The sequence below is a fragment of the Aquarana catesbeiana genome, linkage group LG04 (assembly GCF_042186555.1).
Source record: "Aquarana catesbeiana isolate 2022-GZ linkage group LG04, ASM4218655v1, whole genome shotgun sequence".
In the NCBI taxonomy this organism is placed as follows: domain Eukaryota; kingdom Metazoa; phylum Chordata; class Amphibia; order Anura; family Ranidae; genus Aquarana; species Aquarana catesbeiana.
Genome location: NC_133327.1, coordinates 632,329,548 through 632,349,519, shown reverse-complemented (window position 1 = coordinate 632,349,519; position 19,972 = coordinate 632,329,548). Strand labels below are relative to the sequence as shown.

The window sequence follows — 19,972 nt, the reverse complement described above, 5'->3', positions numbered from 1 at the left end:
ACTCATGCGCAGTTCAGTTTTGGGCACCAGTTATAAAAAGGATATCAGGGAACTGGAGAAAGTGCAGAGAAGAGCAACCAAACTGATAAGAGGCATGGAGGAGGAAAGATTAGAGGAACTGAATTTATTCCCTCTTGAGAAGAGGAGATTAAGGGGGGATATGATCAACATGTATAAACACATAAGTGGTCCATATAGTGAACTTGGTATTACGTTATTTACTTTAAGGTCATTACAGAGGACAAGGGGGCACTCTTTACATCTGGGGAAAACGAGATTTAATCTCCAAAGAGCTGGTTCTGTCCAGCTCAGTAGATTGCTTTAAAAAAGGTCTGGATTCTTTCCTAAATGTACATAATATACCTGGATACTAACATTTATAGGTAAAGTTAATGCAGGAACTATCCGATTACCTCTTAGGAGATCAGTAAGTAGTTTTTTTTTCCCTGCTGGAGCAAATTGGATCATGCTTTATTGGGGTTTTTTGCCTTCCTCTGGATCAACTGTGGGTATAGGATTGTGTATATAGGATTGTATACATTTTTTTCCCTTTATTGGTTGAACTAGATCAACCTGTCTCTTTTTTCAACCAGACTAACTATGTAACTATATGTAACTATGAAACAAAGAATGGTGAAGCACACCTTCCAGTAAAGAGAGGGTTAAAGTACATTTCAACCCAGTCATTAAAATCTCACATACGTTTTAATATGGTAAAGCAACTTGCAAGACAAAACTTTCAAATAAAATCAGCTAAATACCGTATGTTCCAGGTGCATCAGAACAAAAGGCATGTAAAAGTCTTATACCCCGTACACACGATTGGACTTTCTGACAAGACTGTGGATTTTTTTTCCGAAGGATGTTAGCTCAAACTTGTCTTGCATACACACGGTCACACAAATGTTGTCGGAAATTCCGAACGTCAAGAATGCGGTGACGTACAAGACGTACGACGAGCCGAGAAAAATGAAGTTCAATAGCCAGTACGGCTCTTCTTGGAGTGGGGAGGGTGTATTGTGTTAGTTCATCTTTTCATTTTTTTTGTGAAAAATGTAAAAAGTGAACTTACACTTTAAGGCAAAACTCCAGCATTTGACCACCCCCTCCCCTGAAGCATCCCTCCTCCTCCCTGTACTTGGAACTGAGCTTGCCTTATGATGTGCCCTCTAGAAGCGTCATTCTGCCAAAAGAAAACTGCCTGCCCTGGAACAGCTGAGACAGTGCTGGAGCATAGAGCAGGTAAGTAGAGATTGGCATTTTTTTTTTGTTTTATGCAGAAAAGAGGGGGATCTAAAAATTAAAAAAAAAAAAGTAAAAAAAAGTTCTACTCACATCTTCAGCACAGGATCATGCAGTGCCTGGCCTTGTTTGATCCTACAATTTTGTCCATCTTGATTGCTGAGTCTCTCCTTCCTACCTAAGATGGTTTTGTGCCGTTTCACCATATTTTCGATAAATACAGCCAATTGTCCCTGCATTGCATTTGTGACAAACAAGCCATTTGGGTTACCAAGCTGAGGTTTTCTTTTTTTTGTGTATACAAAGTAGCAACTAACAAAGTTTCTGCACATTTCTTTATCCTGATGTATTGGGAGGGAAGCCAAATATTAAAATAGAATACAGGACACAGTGTTCCCTGAAACATCCTGATATAGATTCAGTCCTAATAGACAAGACCTGCAGAGCAGTCCCTGCACTTCTCATCTATTGCCCTGACAGCTAAGCATAATATTTTCTTCACAGCTTGTTTCAGGTCAAACTTTTAATTCTCAACTGTTGTGCTGGTAACATTAAGCTTTACTTGCCTGCTGCTGCCACAATACTGGGAACCATAAACTGGTGCCCAGCCAAAAATATAGTAGAAAAGCTGCATGTAAATGATGAGCCTTTTTAAATACATTTTTTCTTCTAAAAAATTGAACAGGTAAAAAAAAGGAGCTGCCTGTGACACACACACATATATATATATATATATATATATATATATATATATATATATATATATATATATATTTTTTTTTTATATATATATTTTTTTATATTATATTTTAAATATACTGCCAGGAAGGAGGGATGGTGGTGAAGCTTTCATAGCAAGTGTTTGCTATGTACGTGTGGTCAAGGCAACAAAGCAACATCTCATATCACTGGGAGCATCAGTCTTCAGTCAATGGTGATCCACAATTACCGTATTTATTGGCGTATAACACGCACCGTCATTTTAAGAGGGAAGTTTCAGGAAAAAAACTTTACATTTTAAATAAAGAATTTTGAAGCAAAATAAGGGTCAGTGCCCATCAATGCAGCCTTATCAGTGCCCATCTGCAGCCTCGCCATTGCCCATCACTACAGTCTGATCAGTGCCAATCTGTAGCCTTGCCCATCATTGCAGCCTAATCAGTGCTTCAACGATGCTTGTAATTAGTGTGTGTGTATAAAAGGTCAATGAGTTTCTGAACTCCTAACAGACCCTTGCATCTTTCATCCAGTGCTGCACTGACGTTTCTGGATTCTGAGTCATGGGGAAAGCAAAAGAATCTGTGGGAAAAGGTAGTTGGAACTGTATAAAATAGGAAAGGGATATAAAAATATATTCAAGGAATTGAGAATGAAAATCAGCAGTTTACAAACTCTAATCAAGAAGTGGAAAATGAGGGGTTCTGTTGAAACCAAACCACGGTCAGGTAGACCAACTAAAATTCCAGCCACAACTGCCAGGAAAATTGTTCGGGATGCAAAGGAAAACCCACAAATAACTTTAGGTGAAATACAGGACTATCTGAAAAACATGTGGTGTGGCTGTTTCAAGATGCACAATAAGGAGGCACTTGAAGAAAGATGGGCTGCATGGTCGAGTCGCAAGAAGAAAACCATTACTACGCAAATGCCATAAAGTATCCCACTTACAATACGCCAAACAGCACAGAGACAAGCCTCAAACCTTCTGGCACAAAGTCATTTGGAGTGATGAGACCAAAATGTAGCTTTTTGGCCACAACCATAAACGCTACATTTGGAGAGGAGTCAACAAGGCCTATGATAAAAGGTACACCATTCCTACTGTGAAACACGGAGGTGGATCGCTGATGTTTTGGGAATGTGTGAGCTACAAAGGCACAGGAAATTTGGCCAAAATTGATGGCAAGATGAATGCAGTATGTTATCAAAAAATACTGGAGGAACATTTGCATTCATCAGCCAGGAAGCTGCACATGGAACGTACTTGGATATTCCAACATAACAATGATCCAAAACACAAGGCCAAGTCGACCTGTCATTGGCTACAGCAGAATAAAGAGAAGGTCTGGAGTGGCCATCTTAGTCTCCTGACCTCAATATCATTGAGCCACTCTGGGGAGATCTCAAACGTGCAGTCGTGCAAGACAGCCCAAGAATTTACAGGAACTGGAGGCTTTCTGCCAAGAGGAATGGGCAGCTTTACCATCTGAGAAGATAGAGTCTCATCCACAAATACCACAAAAGACTTCAAGCTGGCATTGATGTCAAAGGGGGCAATACACGGTATTAAGATCTGGGGTATGTAAACTTTTGATCAGGGTCATTTGGGTAGTTTCTGTTGCCATTATGATTTATGATTAAGCACAGTTGATTGATAAAAAATTGGCTTCAGCCAAACACTAACCATGAGTGAAAGAAAAGTTTTTGTGTTATCATTCATATTCTCTGAAAAATGGCCAAGAAATCGTAAATTCTGCCAGGGTATGTAAACTTATGAGCACAACTATATATATATATCTATATCTATAGATAGATATAGATATATAGATATATCTATATATAGAGATATATCTATATATATCTATATCTATATAGATATATATAGATATATATATTCAATTAATTAATTAATTTTTTTTTCTTGGTCAGGTCAGTCTTGCAGTATTTCACACATTAACACATTTAACATGGGCTGGGATTTAGAAATCACAGTATGAGTTTTGGTGCTTGTCAAGTAGAAATAAGCAGGCCGCACACTCACAGACATAAAACCAGTTTTAATATAATAAATAGAGGATTCACAACATTTAGTCTTGCCTGTCCACCTCCCACTCCAATGTGTTTCAACCCACAAAGGACTCAATCTTGGAGCTTTTGTGCTTTTTCATAATATTAAAACCATAAGCTATAGCAGTGGCACCATTCAGTCTCATTTTGTTTGTAGAGATCCCACTGGACCGTGTAATTCATTATTTAAGAGTTTGCAGAAAAGTGCTTGTTACCTGAGATGCTGAGAGTCTTGTAATTCCTCTCGGGAAGCACACTTCTTTCTTCTCTTCCTAATATATTTACTCTTATTGTTTAGAGATCACCAGAAAAAGCAACCCACATTTTTGAGAGGTGCAAAATTGTCACGTTTATGCTTTGGCCCTCCCTCCTCTTACACTACTACCTAGGTATTAGTCTGCAACTGTCTTAGTACATACATCATCCTGACACTGTAGTGATCATTTTGTGTGTAATGCTGTCATAATACATTCAGCCACCAGGGGGCTCACACTGCAGTAAACAGTAAATACATCTAATAATCAGATTAGCAGACCAGTATTATTCGCAGGAGAAGCAATGACTGCACCTTTAAGCTGGGCTCGCCAGCATTCACACTTCTCTGCTTGTCAGCAGTTCACAGTTGCAGTTGGCTGAGAGCTGGAAGACATAAATCACAGTGGCAATAATAAAAGATTGGCTTTTGGTGTAGAGCCAGCAGGAGGAAGCTCAGTCAGGATAGAGAGAGAAAAAGAGATAGAGAGAGAAAAAGAGAGAGAGAGAAAGAGAGAGAGAGAGAGAGAGAGAGCTGCAGTTCCCCATATGTCTGAAGAGGGGTAATGATATAATGATACTCACATGTTTGTAACTTATGTTTCAGCCAACACGTCACTAAATATTAGTTGTATAGTTGACATTTGTATAGCAGAGACATGTTACTAAGTGATTTACAGAGAACACCAAATTATTCACTTCAGTCCCTGCCACAGTAGCTTATATGTCCATGTCTAAATAAGCCAGGAACTAGAGAGGCAAGATATTAAAGTGTTCCTGTGGTTGGGTCAATTTCATTTTACGTTTAAAGTTTACAACTTTGTAAACTAGTGTTATATGTTTTTTTTTTAATTTTAATTATGTGTATGACATCTTTATTTTACCATTAAACATTTACTAGGGGGTGTGTTTATAACACTGTGTTTATAAATCACCCTGGAATTAGAAAGCCTAGCATTACATTTGTGCTTTCTGGTGTTACTGTCTATTCTAGCAGAGATGGATGGGTGTGCGTCTTTCCTGTGAATCATTCAGGTCTAAGCCTAGAATTACATTTGTGCTTTCTGGTGTTGCTGTTTGTGTTAACAGAGATGGAGGGGTGTACGTACTTCCTCTGAATCATTCAGGTCTTAGCAAAAAAAAAAAAGAGAGACTTCACAGAAGATAGAGCTCCCTAAAAGCTCCATATGCTGGCTGCAAGTGTTACAGTGTATTTAAAGCCAGAACTTTTAGGGTTTGATAGAAAAGTGGCCTCAAATTTGCGGCCTGTGGCCAAGATGCAGCCCTTTGCTTGCCTTTATCTGGCCTTTGGGGAAGTATTACTCCCACTGATATGGGGCACTATTCCTCCCATTCATAAAGAACACAACAGGTGGATGGCACCAATAAACCAATATAGTATGACTGGCCACAGGCTGGGGCACACAAGACACCTTAAATTCTGTTTGTCAGTCCTACATAGGACATATAGAACATCCTTCGGAGCAGCACCTTGTGGACCTGGGATAGCTTTTATTGTAAGTGATTTTACATCTATTTTACAATAAAGAAGATTTTATCCATTCATCCTGGTTTCACTGGTTCCACATTACTGGTGATCCCATTGGAAGTATTGATCTTCAGTTGGGACAAGACAGGGAGTTTGCCAGCAAACCACACATCTTCAAGTTGAGTCCAAATGTGTTTTTTTACTGAAGCATGATCACATCACAAACAAGAGAGTGCAATGTTTCGGAGTCACGCAGGGCCTCTTCGTCGGGCATGTGATTCCCTCTTCTCCCCCTTCCCCCCACCAATATAGAACCTGTTACTTTCCAATTGCCACCTATTTCATATTCCAGGCACAGGCTATCTGCCATTTGTGGCATTTTATTTTGACTTTATCATATGTCATAATTTTGGGTGTTATTATTATTATACAGGATTTATATTGCGCCAGTTTGTGCAGGGCTTTACAATATATAGGAGACTGTACAGTTACAATATAATTAAATTCAAGAGGGTTAAATGGGCCCTGCTCATAAGAGCCTACAAACGAATAGTGATGGAAGTAATAAAAGCTTAGTTAGTTAGAGGCGTGATAGGCTTCCCTAAAGAGATATGTTTTCAGGGATCGCCTAAAGGAAGCCAGAGTAGGAGAGAGCTTGATAGACTGAGGTAGAGAGCTCCAGAGGAAGGGAGAGGCTCTGGAGAAGTCATAGAAATCAGCATGGGAGGAGGAGACAAAAGAGCTTGAGAGCAGGAGGTCTTGGGAGAAGCGGAGTGGATGGTTTGGGTGATATTAGGAGACAAGATTGGTGACGTAGCTCAGGGCAGAGTTGTGGATGGCTTTGTATATTGTTGTTAGTATTTTGAAATGAATTCGCTGAAAAATGCCAGTGGAGGGATTGGTAGAGAGGGGTGGCAGACACTGAGCAGTTGGTAAGGTAGATGAGTCTGGCAGCATGCTGCATTCATGATAGACTGAAAAGGGGATAGCCTATGCAGAGGTAGGCCTATGAGAAGGGAGTTGCAATAGTCACCTATATCTACATGGAAGAGGCTCATTTCATTATCTGAGTATGCTAGTTCCCTTTGATTTATTCTTCCCATTCATACCAATGATGGGGCAGTATTTTTCCTCCTACTGACTATAGTCTTTATCATTTTTCATGCTCACTGGCCACCAAGCCTGAGGCATTGTTTGCTTCCGCTGATGCTGGAGCATTTTCTACTCCCACTGGCGGCAGCCCTGCCCCCCTAAAGTCTGAAGGACAGTAAACTGACCCTTTGTTTAAAAAGTTTGGAACCTCATGGGATAGATAGAGCATTGAGTGGTTAGAACTACTGTCTTTATTTGTCCTAGTGACCACTGTGATTAAAACCGAAAGTGAAAAAAATCCAACATTTTGAGAAAAAATGGAAAAATGTTCCAACTAGAACACTTGTTTTTATGACATTCTAACTAAAATTAAGTAAATAATAATAACAATAATAATTAATTAAATGTAAGGGCTGACATCAAAAGAAGTATGGTATTAACTTTATTAACCTCTTCTACATGTTCTTCTCATGTCAATCTCACGTGATGAAAAAATACAAATTCCAGCTTTCCCTGCTGTCCTAACAATATATCATCTTATTCAAAGCTGCAGGTGTACTTTGAAGGGGATTGATACAGTAGCCCAAGCCCTAAAATGCTCATCTTGAATGGAGAAACTGCTTCTGAAAAATACAATAACAGCCAGTCCCATGAATACACACCTCAGCATTTGATCGTGGGAATTCTGGTTGGCTGATCCTCTCTTAAAACAGAGAAAGTAGTTGCCTCAGTCTTTTTTTACCTTTAAGACCTAATTTAAAAGTAATAGCATTAATAGAAGCGTTCCTGCAACAGCCAATACGCTCATTGGTTTTGTTTTGCAATCAGCACTTGAATACTTTGAATATGATTGGTTTCTACTTGCTGCACCTCTAGCTTTTCCTTGGCTTTGCTGTACCATCCATTTTCCTTGAAAGTTATGTTCAGACCTTATCCAGATCATCCTGGCAGATCTCAGTTGCTGTGAAGACGCTCATCTTCTGCCTAAAGAAAACATCTTGGCAGTTTATCTTCACGTTAAAAGTGTTACTGGGCAATTATAAGCTGAGAAACGATCATGTTTCCCCTCCATTCCCTGCAAGAGTAATGGAATACTGAATAGCGCACTAAACGCCGAACTCTGACACTGTATTAACACTCTGACTGTCTCCTAACAGCAGGGCAGTTATTTGCTGAGTGGGATTTTTATAAATCCCTTGGCAGTACTATACCCTGATAATTATGATAAAGTGCAATGGTCAGTGTTGATTCAGCAGTCCCTGATCTAACAAATATTTCATTCACAGTTCTCCTTCATGCCTCTTCTCTTATAGTGATCAATCTACTGAGTTTTACTTTAAGGAGAACTCCAGGCAGGCACTAAATTCACTCAGATATACAGAGTGAAAACTTGTTTGCGTGCCCTTGGAGGCACAATTTGCTCCAGAGCTTAGTAAATGAACAGAAGCTCTGCTGACTTCCATTATCCAATCATGTGCAAGCAAAAATGCTGTTTTTTTTTTTCCTTGGACGTGATTGGGTACTCTTTGCAAAGTGAACCTTTACCTCATTTACTAAGCTCTGGAGCAACTGCTCTTTGCAGAAGGCAACTGCACTTTAAAGTGCACAGTCTTTTTACCTTTAGTAAATAAACCCCAATGTGTCAGTTTTTGTATTATGAAAGTTGCACTTAAAGCGAAAGTAAACTTTGTTGGTGGGGTTGAGCTTTTGACATGATCTGTAAGTATACATAGAATAGTTTCAGGTTATGACACACATACCTACCTACATACCTACCTACCTCTTTCTGTGCTTTTCTCCAGTAACAACGGATTTAGGTACCTGTCGCCGCTGCATCCTTACCCACTGCCAATTTTTTGGGGTTTTGGGACAATTCTGTTCAACCATTGGGCAGTCATTGTCCCCATCACCTGGCCCATTCCCAACATCTGTAAGATGAGCCGAGAGTGTATATTGCATGGTTCATGCACCTTAAAGCATATCTAAACCTAAAGACAAAAAAGTAACATACAGTATGCAGTTTGCTAGTCCATAGATGTGTTGGCGTCATTCATTTTCTTTTTTTTTTTTTTTTTATTAATGCTTCCTCTCTTTTGATGGTAATCCTCCAAATAACATACTCCCTATCCCTGGGCCTCTTTGCTCATTTTTCAATTGCATCTATAGAGGGAGCCATGGTCCTCACCCAGGCTGGGCATCAAACTTGTCTGTTTTTGTTTATAAAAAAAATAAAAAATAAATAAAAAACAGCATTTTTGCTTGCACATCATTGGATGATAAAATAAGCAAAGCTTCCCCTCATTTCAGAGCTTCCCCTCAGATCTACAGTGATCTACAGCGACTGCACTACAGTGGCGAAAAACTAACACTGCACATCACCCTGAACACACCACCCCCACCGTGAAACATAGTGGTGGCAGCATCATGTTGTGGGGATGCTTTTCTTCAGCAGGGACAGGGAAGCTGGTCAGAGTTGGTGGGAAGATGAATGGAGCCAAATACAGGGCAATCTTAGAATAAAACCTGTTAGTGTCTGCTAAAGATGAGCTGGACCAAGCCAAGTGTCAAAGATCAAAGTATACAAATCCATCTTGCAGTGAATTCACAAAAAAGTTTGCTATCACACCTTACCCTAGCCACATCTCAAAGTAGATCATTTCCTCTACATCACTTCTCCTTTAAAGGAGTTGTAAAGTCAGAAGGTTTTTTGTCTTAATGCGTACTATGCATACTATGCATTAAGATAAAAAGCCTTCTGTGTGCAGCAGCCACCCTAACACCCTTCTAATACTTACCTGAGCCCCATTTCTCTCTAGCGATGTCCATGAGTGTCTCGCCTGTCCGAGACTCTCCCTCCTGATTGGCTGAGACACAGCAGCTGCGCCATTGGCTCCCGCTGCTGTAAATCAAAGTCAGTCAGCCAATCATGAGAGAGAGGGGGCCGGGCCGCAGCTCCATGTCTGAATGGACACAGGGAGCTGTGGCTCAGCTCGGGTGCCCCCATAGCAAGTTGTTTGCTGTGGGGGCACTCAACAGGAGGGAGGGGCCAGAAGCGCCGAAGAGGGACCAGAGAAGAGGAGGATCGGGGCTGCTCTTTGCAAATCCACTGCACAGGGCAGGTGAGTATAACCTTTATTATTTTTATTGAAAAAAAAGGAGACTTTACAATCACTTTAAGCACTTCCCACTAGAAAAGCAACACATTCATGGGCATTTATTGAGCTTTCTGGAAGCTTTTTCAACACTTCATAAACACATTATAAATGCTAAAGACATGTTAATGAGCATTGATTCTTTGTGTGAACAAACCCTAAGGACTGGTAAGGTGCAGCATATTACATTTTTGTTTTTAAGTTTTATCTTATCCTCTGTGTGATCTGCATTTGCCATGGTACTGCACATGTGGTCAGTTATGACCAGCAATTTGATGGTTTGATAGTTCAGTTGAGAGCAGCAGCAGCTTTGACAGTTATTCACAGTATGCCTTGAAATGTAACTGTTTTGGGAATCAGTTAAAGCAACGGGTTTAGTTCCACGTCAACCGCTTCCCATCTGTCCCATGTAGATAAATGGCCATAAGGGAGCAGCGCTAATGTGGGTGGATGTACCCATACATCCTCCCGCATCGGCTGCTCATGCATACTCTCTAGAGCATACAGTGTTGTGATCTGTGATTGCTGTGTCCCTTGGACATAGCAGATCATAGATTGGGGTATATTGTGGCTGTGATTAGCCCTGGTGCCATGTAATTGCTGTGATCAAATTTAGTGATCACATTACCAGTAGTAAATAACGGCTGTCATTCATGACACCATTGTTTTCTACTGTGGTCTCTGTGATTGGTCACAACGATCACATGGTTCAGGGCACAGGTTTTTTTTTACATATTGTCACTAGCGCAAGTGCACTGTCACTACGGTAACATTGTACTGCTGTCGTGGTAATCATGTACAATGGCAGGCTGCTCTGATGTCACTGTGGGGTTGATTTACTAAAGGCAAATACACTCTGCACTACAAGTGCACTTATAAGTGCACTGAAAGTGCACTTGGAAGTGCAGTTGCTGTAGATCTGAGGGGAATACCTGAAATGAGGAGAAGCTCTGCTGATTTTATCATCCAATCATGTGCAAGCTAAAATGCTGGTTTTTATTTTCCTTGCATGTCCCCCTCAGATCTACAGTGACTGCACTTCCAAGTGCACTTTCAAGTGCACTTTCAAGTGCACTTGCAGTGCACTTGTAGTGCAAAGTGGATTTGCCTTTCGTAAATAACCCCCTGTATGTCAGTGCCACCAGTAGTTGGCGCTGATCACTGCAGCAGTACAATGTCACCAGGCTGTGCCAATCACAGTGTCCCTAATCACCTCCGCACCAGTCCCAGTGTCCCTGATCACCACTACACCAGTCCCAGTGTCCCTGATCACGGCCACCCCAATCCCAGTGTCCCTGATCACCGTCATCCCAGTCCCAGTGTCCCTGATCACCGCCACCCCAGTCCCAGTGTCCCTGATCACTGCCACCCAAGTCCCAGTGTCCCTGATCACCGCCACCCCAGTCCCAGTGTCCCTGATCACCGCCACCCCAGTCCCAGTGTCCCTGATCACTGCCACACCAGTCACAGTGTCCCTGATCATCCCCACACCAGTGATAGTGTCACTATAAGGACTCCTTCATAAGGCTTGTTTTTTGTTGTTTTGCCTGCTCACTGTTTGCTTTAACTCCTAGACCCCACACAGGTATCCACATTCACTTGAGTTGTGATCGGTGGGCATACAGGGGTATAATTCCTTCCACAGCTGCAAAGCAAATAAGTTCAGCCGTGGCATGTGTACACCCCTGGCTGATGCCTTTGTAGTTACAGAGGGTATAAGTTGAGGAGTGGTAAAACCATAAGGTTTTACCTCCCCTAACCTCATGTGTGAACAAGCCCTAATATTGCAGCCAGAAACAGTGTCTCCGATCACCACCAGAGCAGTCACAGTGTCATCAGACCAGTGTAGCTAGAATCAGCATTCCTGATTGCCATAACAACAGACCAGTGCAGCCAGCAACAGTTTTCCTGATCACCGCCACACCTATTGCAATGCCACCAGACTAGTGTAATGCCCCGTACACACGGTCGGACTTTGTTTGGACATTCCGACAACAAAATCCTAGGATTTTTTCCGACGGATGTTGGCTCAAACTTGTCTTGCATACACACGGTCACACAAAGTTGTCGGAAAATCTGATCGTTCTAAACGCGGTGACGTAAAACACGTACGTCGGGACTATAAACGGGGAAGTGGCCAATAGCTTTCATCTCTTTATTTATTCTGAGCATGCGTGGCACTCTGTCCGTCGGATTTGTGTACACACGATCGGAATTTCCGACAACGGATTTTGTTGTCGGAAAATTTTATATCCTGCTCTCAAACTTTGTGTGTCGGAAAATCCGATGGAAAATGTGTGATGGAGCCTACACACGGTCGGAATTTCCGACAACAAGGTCCTATCACACATTTTCCGTCGGAAAATCCGACCGTGTGTACGGGGCATAAGTCAGCAAAAGTGTTTCTTATTGCTAACAAACTAGTCCTCCATGTCACAAGATCAGTGCAAGCTAGCAACAGTGTTCCTGATCCGTGCTAAGCAAGTCCCGGTGTCACCAGACCAGTGCAGCCAGCAACAGTGTCCCTAATCATCGCAACACCAGTACAGTGTTGCCACTGCCTACCACTTGTACTTACCCTGGCCTGTTTTTTTATCACATTTCTGCTTGCTGCCTGGAACGATCCTTTGTATGTTTGCTGACCATGTCTCTGCCTGCCACCTAAACTAACCCATCTGCACGTCTTAATGACTATGATCCTGGGAAACACCAGTCTTAGCCCCATCCCCTGTGGACAATTGTGCTCCTGGAACCACAGAAACATTTCTTTTTTCTTTCTTCAGCCTTCTGTACTTCCTGGCCAGGTAACATGGCATTCCTGGGTGCAGGCACATACCAGTAGGCTAGACTTCCTTGGCTTATAGGAATGGGAACTTGCTATAGGTGATGCTACACTAAGCTATATTCCCTGACCACTTATACAGAGACGACTGTTACAGTACATTGGTTGTTTATACAATTGGTTGATTTTTGTTATACTCAAGATATAATGTGCGGTACATAATCAGTCCAAACAGTGAAAAAGTCTCACATGTGATATTGTCATACTTGGGAGAAGTAGCAGAATGTGTTTTGGTTTGTACTTCTAAGTATAGCCATGCTGTGTGTGAAAATTATTTTATTAAATTGACAACTTTGTTCATTTTCACTTTCTTTCTCCATTTTCCAAATACTTGTGGCAAAAAATTAAGTCTTCAAAAGATTCACTATGCCTATTAAAAAAATACTTTGGGGTATTTACTCTCCAAAATGTGGTCATTTTGTGGGTGTTTCTACTGTCATGGTGCTCCCGAGTCTGCAAAAATGTGATAGGTAGTCAGCAAATTAGATGCATAATTTATGCTCTTAGAAAGCATGAAGGTGCTCCTTGAATTTTTGGCCTCTCTATGTATCTAGGCTGTGAAAAAAGGCTCACCCATGTGGTATCGCCGCACTCAAAAGAAGTAACAGAATGTGTTTTGGGGTGTAATTCTAAGTATGCCTATGCTGTGTGTTATTTTATTTGACAAATTTGTGTAAAAAAATACATTTTCATTCCGCATTTTCCAAAAACTTTAGGCAAAAAATGAAGTCTTCAAAAGACTCACCATGCCTTTTAGACAATATTTTGAAGTGTTTGCTTTCCAAGCGTTAATTTTATGGGTGTTTCTGCTATCCTACAGCTCCAAGGCCTCCAAAAATGTGATAGGTAGCATGGAAATTAGATTTGCAATTTATCCCCCTGGAACGCCCGAAAGGGCTCCTTAGATTTTGGGCCCCTCTATGCAGGGCCGGATTAACATAGGGGCTATTGGAGCTGCAGCTCTAGGCCCCTTACCTTAAGATAGGCTCATTTGCCCATCAAAAAAAAATCACAAAAAAAACGATTGACTTCGAGGGTCATGGCTCGGTCAGCTGATGACCTACCCCACCACTGGTCAAAATTTGGGGCTCCTATCATCTATAGTTCTGGAGATATGGGGGTCCTTGCGCAGCCTGTCAGAAGCTACATACCAAGCGGCCAGTTTAAATACAGGCACACTCAGTTTGCAGCATACTGAGTGGATGACCTCACAGTGCCTCTCCTCACTTCTTGTCAGAGGCACTGAGCTCAATGGACAGCTTGGAACCTGCAGAGTTTGACAGGCAGCACTGCCTGTCAAACTCGCCTATTGATGGGGCCACACTGCAACTGCAAGCCAAACTTGCTTGCAGTGGCAACATAGTCCAACAATGTAAAAGAACAATGTAAACAAAAAAAACAAGGAGGCGGCAGTAACACCTCATGAACGCCTGTCAGCCTTCTATACCACTCGTTGAAAAGCAGTTCACCACAGATAACTTTTCAGAGGGCAGTAAGCATTACCGCAAATGTGAAAGAAACTTGAAACACATCATCCATTTTACACTCCCCACCAACCAAGTCACTCCCCAGCCACTTCCCATATTAGACACCTCCCTTCAACTTATATCACAGGTGACCATTTCCCAACCTGCAGATGACAGACCCTACTCCAAAACATATGACTCCCAGTTACTCCCCCCACCCGCTGATTGATATCCCTCCATGACCACCTGACACCACCCTGCTGACAGACTTCTCTCCCCAGCCTGCCCCCACACATCCTCCCACCTGCTGACCTGTGGGTGGGGGCATCACTCCCACAGCGTTATTGTGTTTTGCCAGTGGGGAGCCTTCCCTACCCACAGAATACAATGATCAGTGTTGCTAACTATAGCTGGCAGCACTGATTGTTTTGGAAAAAACATGACAGGCTGGTTGTACTCAAGTCGATTAATAGATTGACTGGTGTACAACCAACTAGCCCAAACAAAGATTGACTATGGCTGGTCTCTGCTTAACCACTACGCAGTCCCTAAACATCCTTCCACAAACCTTTACATTTTTCCTTCCCAGATTCCTTCATCGTCCTCACCTGTACATACTGCTCACTGTCATACCCTCCACACTCCTCTCCTATACATAGTGCCCACTGTCATACCCTCCACACTCTTCTCTTGTACATACTGTCTACTGTCATACCCTCCACACTCTTCTCCTGTACATACTGCTCACTGTCATACCCTCCACATTCCTCTCCTGTACATACTGCTCACTGTCATATCCTCCACATTTCTCTCCTGCACATATTGCCCACTATCATACCCTCCACACTCCTCTACTGTACATACTGCTCACTGTCATACCCTCCACACTCCTATCCTGTACATACTGCCCACTGTCATATCCTCCACACTCTTCTCCTGTACATAGTGCTCGGTATCATACCATCCACACTCCTCTCCTGTACATACTGCCCACTGTCATACCCTTGACACTCCTCTCCTGTACATGCTGTCCATTTTCATAAACTCCTCTACTGTACATAGTGCCAGCTGTCATACCCTCCACACTCCTCTCCTGTGCATACTGCCACTGTGATACCCTCCACACTCCTCTCCTGTACATACCGCCCACTGTTATACCCTCCCAACACCTCTCCTGTACATACTGCCCCATCATACCCTCCACACTCCTCTCCTATACATACTGCCAACTGTCATACCCTCCACGCTCCTTTCCTGTACATACTGCCAACTGTCATACCCTCCACACTCCTCTCCTGTACATACTGCCAACTGTCTTTCTCTCCACACTCCTCTCCTGTACATACTGCCCCCATAATACCTTCCACACTCCTCTCCTATACATACTGCTCCTATCATACCCTCCACACTCATCTCCTGTACATACTGCCCACCGTCATCCCCTCCACACTCCTCTCCTGTACATACTGCCCACTGTCATACCCTCCACACTCCTCTCCTGTACATACTGCCAACTGTCTTCCTCTCCACACTCCTGTCCTGTACATACTGCCCCATAATACCTTCCACACTTCTCTCCTGTATATACTGCCCCTATCATACCCTCCACACTCCTCTCCTGTACATACTGTCATCCCCTCCACACTCCTCTCCTGTACATAGTGCCCACTGGCATACCCTCCGCACTCCTCTCCTGTACATACTGCCCACTGTCATACCCCCCACACTCCTCTCCTGTACATACTGCCCCATAATACCTTCCACACTCCTCTCCTGTACATACTGCCCTCATCATACTCTCCACACTCCTCTCCTGTACATACTGCCCCCATCATACCCTCCACACTCCTCTCCTGTACATACTGCCCACTGTCATCCCCTCCACAGGAAATTAGATGCATAATTTACAGTATGATCCTTGAAAGCCCAAAGGACCCTGCTATGCATCTAGGCTGTGAAAAAGTGGTATCCACATACTCGGGAGGCATAGCAGTATGCATGCAAATGATTGGATGATGGAAGTCAGCAGAGCTTCTTCTTATTTACTAAGCTCTGAAGCAATTGCCCTTGCAGAGTGCACAGTCTATTTGCCTTTAGTAAATGAACCCCTATGTGTGCATGGATACATAGGGGTTAATTTACTAAAGGCAAATAGACAGTGGAGTTTGCAAAGTGGCGATGTACTCTGCAAGAGCAGTTGCTTCAGAGCTTAGTTAATGAGCAGAAGCTTTGCTGACTTCCATCATCCAATCATGTGCAAGCAAAAATGTTTTTTTTTTTAATTTCCCTTGCATGTGATTGGGTATTCTTTGCAAAGTGAATCTTTACCTCATTTACTAAGCTCTGGAGCAACTGCACTTGTAGTGTGCAACTGCACTTTGCGACGTGCACAGTCTATTTGCCTTTAGTAAATCAACCCCATAGGCTAACATGCAGGGGAGTTTAGAGGCAGGAAAAAAAATGCCTGATGCCCCTAGAAGCATCTGCAAAAACGTCCAGTGTGCATGAGGCCTAATGCCGCGTACACACGGTCGGACTTTCAGACGGGGAAATGTTCGATGTGAGCTTGTTGTCGGACCGACCGTGTGTATGCTCCATCGAACATTTGCTGTCGGAATTTCCGGCCACAAATGTTTGAGAGCAGGTTCTCAAATTTTCCACCAACTTCACTTGTTGTCAGAAAGTCCGATCGTGTGTACATAAGTCCGTCGCACAAAAGCTCACACATGCTCTGAATCAAGCAGAAGGAGCCGCATTGGCTATTGAACTTTTCTCTTCTTGGTTTGTCGTACGTCTTGTACATCACCACGTTCCCACGTTTGGAATTTCCAACAACATTTGTGTGACCGTGTGTATGCAAGACAGGTTTGAGCCAACATCCAACATCGGAAAAAAATTCCACGGTTCAGGTGGATTTCAGGTCCACTTAAAAATTGTGTATGGATGGTAACATTAAAAAAATGATTTAAATAATACAGATGTATCTAAAGAAATCTTTCATTAACTTTGCTGATTTTATTGTTTGTTTTTTTTTTTTTTTTTTTTTTTTTTTTTTTACAATGGTCATTTGCTTACATTTATATTCTTATGCTTAACATGATTTAAAAAAACCCTCAAGTTGATGAAAATGTAAAATAATTGAAAATATAAATGTAGGCATGCAGAGCAACCAGCTAACAAATGAATTGTTTGCCAGCATGCATGACCTGGTGCAATTAATATCCCAGGTCATGCATGGCTTTTCATAATGGAAGGTATGTACACTTTTACTTAAGGAAAAGGGATTCTGTTTAAAAAAAAAAACAGGACAAAAGAAAAAAAAAGTATATCTAATGCGTAGCTCATTTTCTGACATGTCAGAAATATGGCCTTTAAAAAAAAACAGCAGTTTCACACCTCATTTACCATATTCACCACAGGGCCAGCAGTCAACGGTGGGGCCTGATGGAGGAAGGTCAGTGGAAAGCTATTAGCAGGGATCCCCTCCCGAGACTTCCTGCTACTTATTGAGCTTCAGGTTAGCATGACAGTGCCGCGAATAACTGCGCTGTAGGTTTTTTTAACAGTTAGCCCAGATTTCCCCATAGTGTTTGTCACTTCAGAAAATTGCAGGAGAAAATGAAGTCCCAGACAGCACATGTCACTAGCAGGGGCCTCATAAGTTGAAAAAAAATAAAGGATGTGTTGGGCCTGAGTAATGTGTCGGGCTCCCACAGGATTAGTGTCAAAAGAAAATAATAGAGATGACGGATTCAGAGAAGTTTTGTGAACACTTTCTCTTTTTATTTGTTCGCAAATGTTAATGTGGAAATGCATGCAAGGCAGGCATCTGCCCTGCTTTGCCCCTAATGTGATCGACCTGTGAGGCATTCCGTGGTGGTTTAACAGGACTTGCTGCAAATCAGTCAGTTTAGAAATGAGAGGGCATTGACCCTAATGGTACAGTAACTGCATTGGCAGCTTACATTATGGCTGCTTAGGGCAGCTTAAATGGACTTTATTTTTTTTAACTATTCTTATACTTATGTCAACATATTCCACCAGGCAGTAAAGAGAGCCCTAAGCAGCCTAAAGCACTTGATTTGTTTAATTTATTCTGATCAGATCAACATATTCCACAAGGCAATACAGAAAGCATTAAAGCTCACCTGTCATGGGAAAAAAGTTGTCTGGCAAACCCTGAACTCGGTACTTTTTGAGTTACAGGCTCAGCACAAGGATGCTGAAAGACAGATCTGCTGATTTGTTTACTCATTCCAGTTCAATCACTTATAAATCATAATAGCCAGACTTTCAAAAGCGTTTCACCAATGGTGGCCCCTGCTTTTCTAACATGACGGGTTTCTTTAAGTCCTTCAAAACCATCATGAAACACAGAGGGGTTGATTTACGAAAGGCAATTAAACTGTGCACTCTACAAGTGCAGTTGCTCCAGAGCTTAGTAAATGAGTTCAAGATTAATTTAGCAAAAAAAAAAAAACGCTTGATCATTTGGACAATGAACAAATGTCTAGTCTACTTAAAGACCCGCATGCCAAGTTTGGAGCCATGGCTGGCATATGCCTTCCCTGAACTCCCTCTGGCTAGTATGGGTCGGCTCTGACTGGTTTCCTGGGTGATCCCGGGTCACCTTCTCCTTCTCTCTCTTCCCCCTACCCCACTTCTTCTCCCCCCCCCCCCCCCCTCGCTTTCTTATTTCTCTCTCTGTTTTTCTTTTCTCTTACCGACGCTCTTAGCCCTTTTCGATTGCCAACAGATGCCCAGGACTATTTTAATGCAGAGTTAATGCATGTTTGCCCTGGTTATTTCCAGCACTTAATAGGGTTACCTCAAAATACGTATGTTGCATTTAGGATTTTTGTGACCGTTTAGACAGGTTTCCCTCCTCTGTTTATGTTGTGTCTTTTTTGTCTCTTATGCGCCAGTTCTAGCCCCTGCCCGGGCAGTCTAGGTGCCTTTGACATTGTTGTATGTTTGAATACTATTTCTACAATAAAAAATTTTTGAACCAGAAGATTCATTTTGCAAAGAATGCCTAATCACGTGCTAAGAAAATTAAAAAAACTGCATTTTTGCTTGCACATGATTGGATGATGGAAGTCAGTAGAGCTCCCACTCATTTACTAAGCTCTGGATCAACTGCTCTTGCAGCATGCAACTGCACTTTGCAAAGTGCACAGTCATTTGCCTTTAGTAAATCAACCCCAGTAAGTCAGGGACTAAAGCTGGCCATATGCTGATCAAAATTTGTCTGGTTCAGGGACTGGCCAAATTTTGATCAGTGTGTAGCCATCCCCATTCTACAGAAGTCAATCATTTGATCAACTTCTTTCGAAGGGACATTCTGCAAAATTATTCTCGTGCCACTGTCAGAATACAATGTTCTGGCAGTGGGGATTCCACCTTCCACTTCGTTTGTTTAGATGGAGGAATCTGTTATATTTTTTCTTTCAGCTCACTGGCTGAAATAAAAAAAAATGAATGAGTATGGCCAGCTTTGGGGCCCATTTATAGAGCAGCAGTAAGACCTTATTGTGGGAAGGAGAATCTGATCATGTGACTGGCATCTGCCCCAAATACATAGTTCTCTCTTCAGTGTTAGGCAAAAAGAACTCCATGGACATCAAAGGCCTGCATTTTATCAATGGCA

General features: G+C 42.2%; 1 protein-coding gene across 2 annotated transcripts in view; it reads left to right on the top strand.

Annotated features, from left to right (window-relative positions):
• SPATA17 (spermatogenesis associated 17) overlaps window positions 1–19,972 on the top strand; it is a 262,104-nt gene that overhangs the window by 154,920 nt on the left and 87,212 nt on the right. The window lies entirely within an intron of this gene.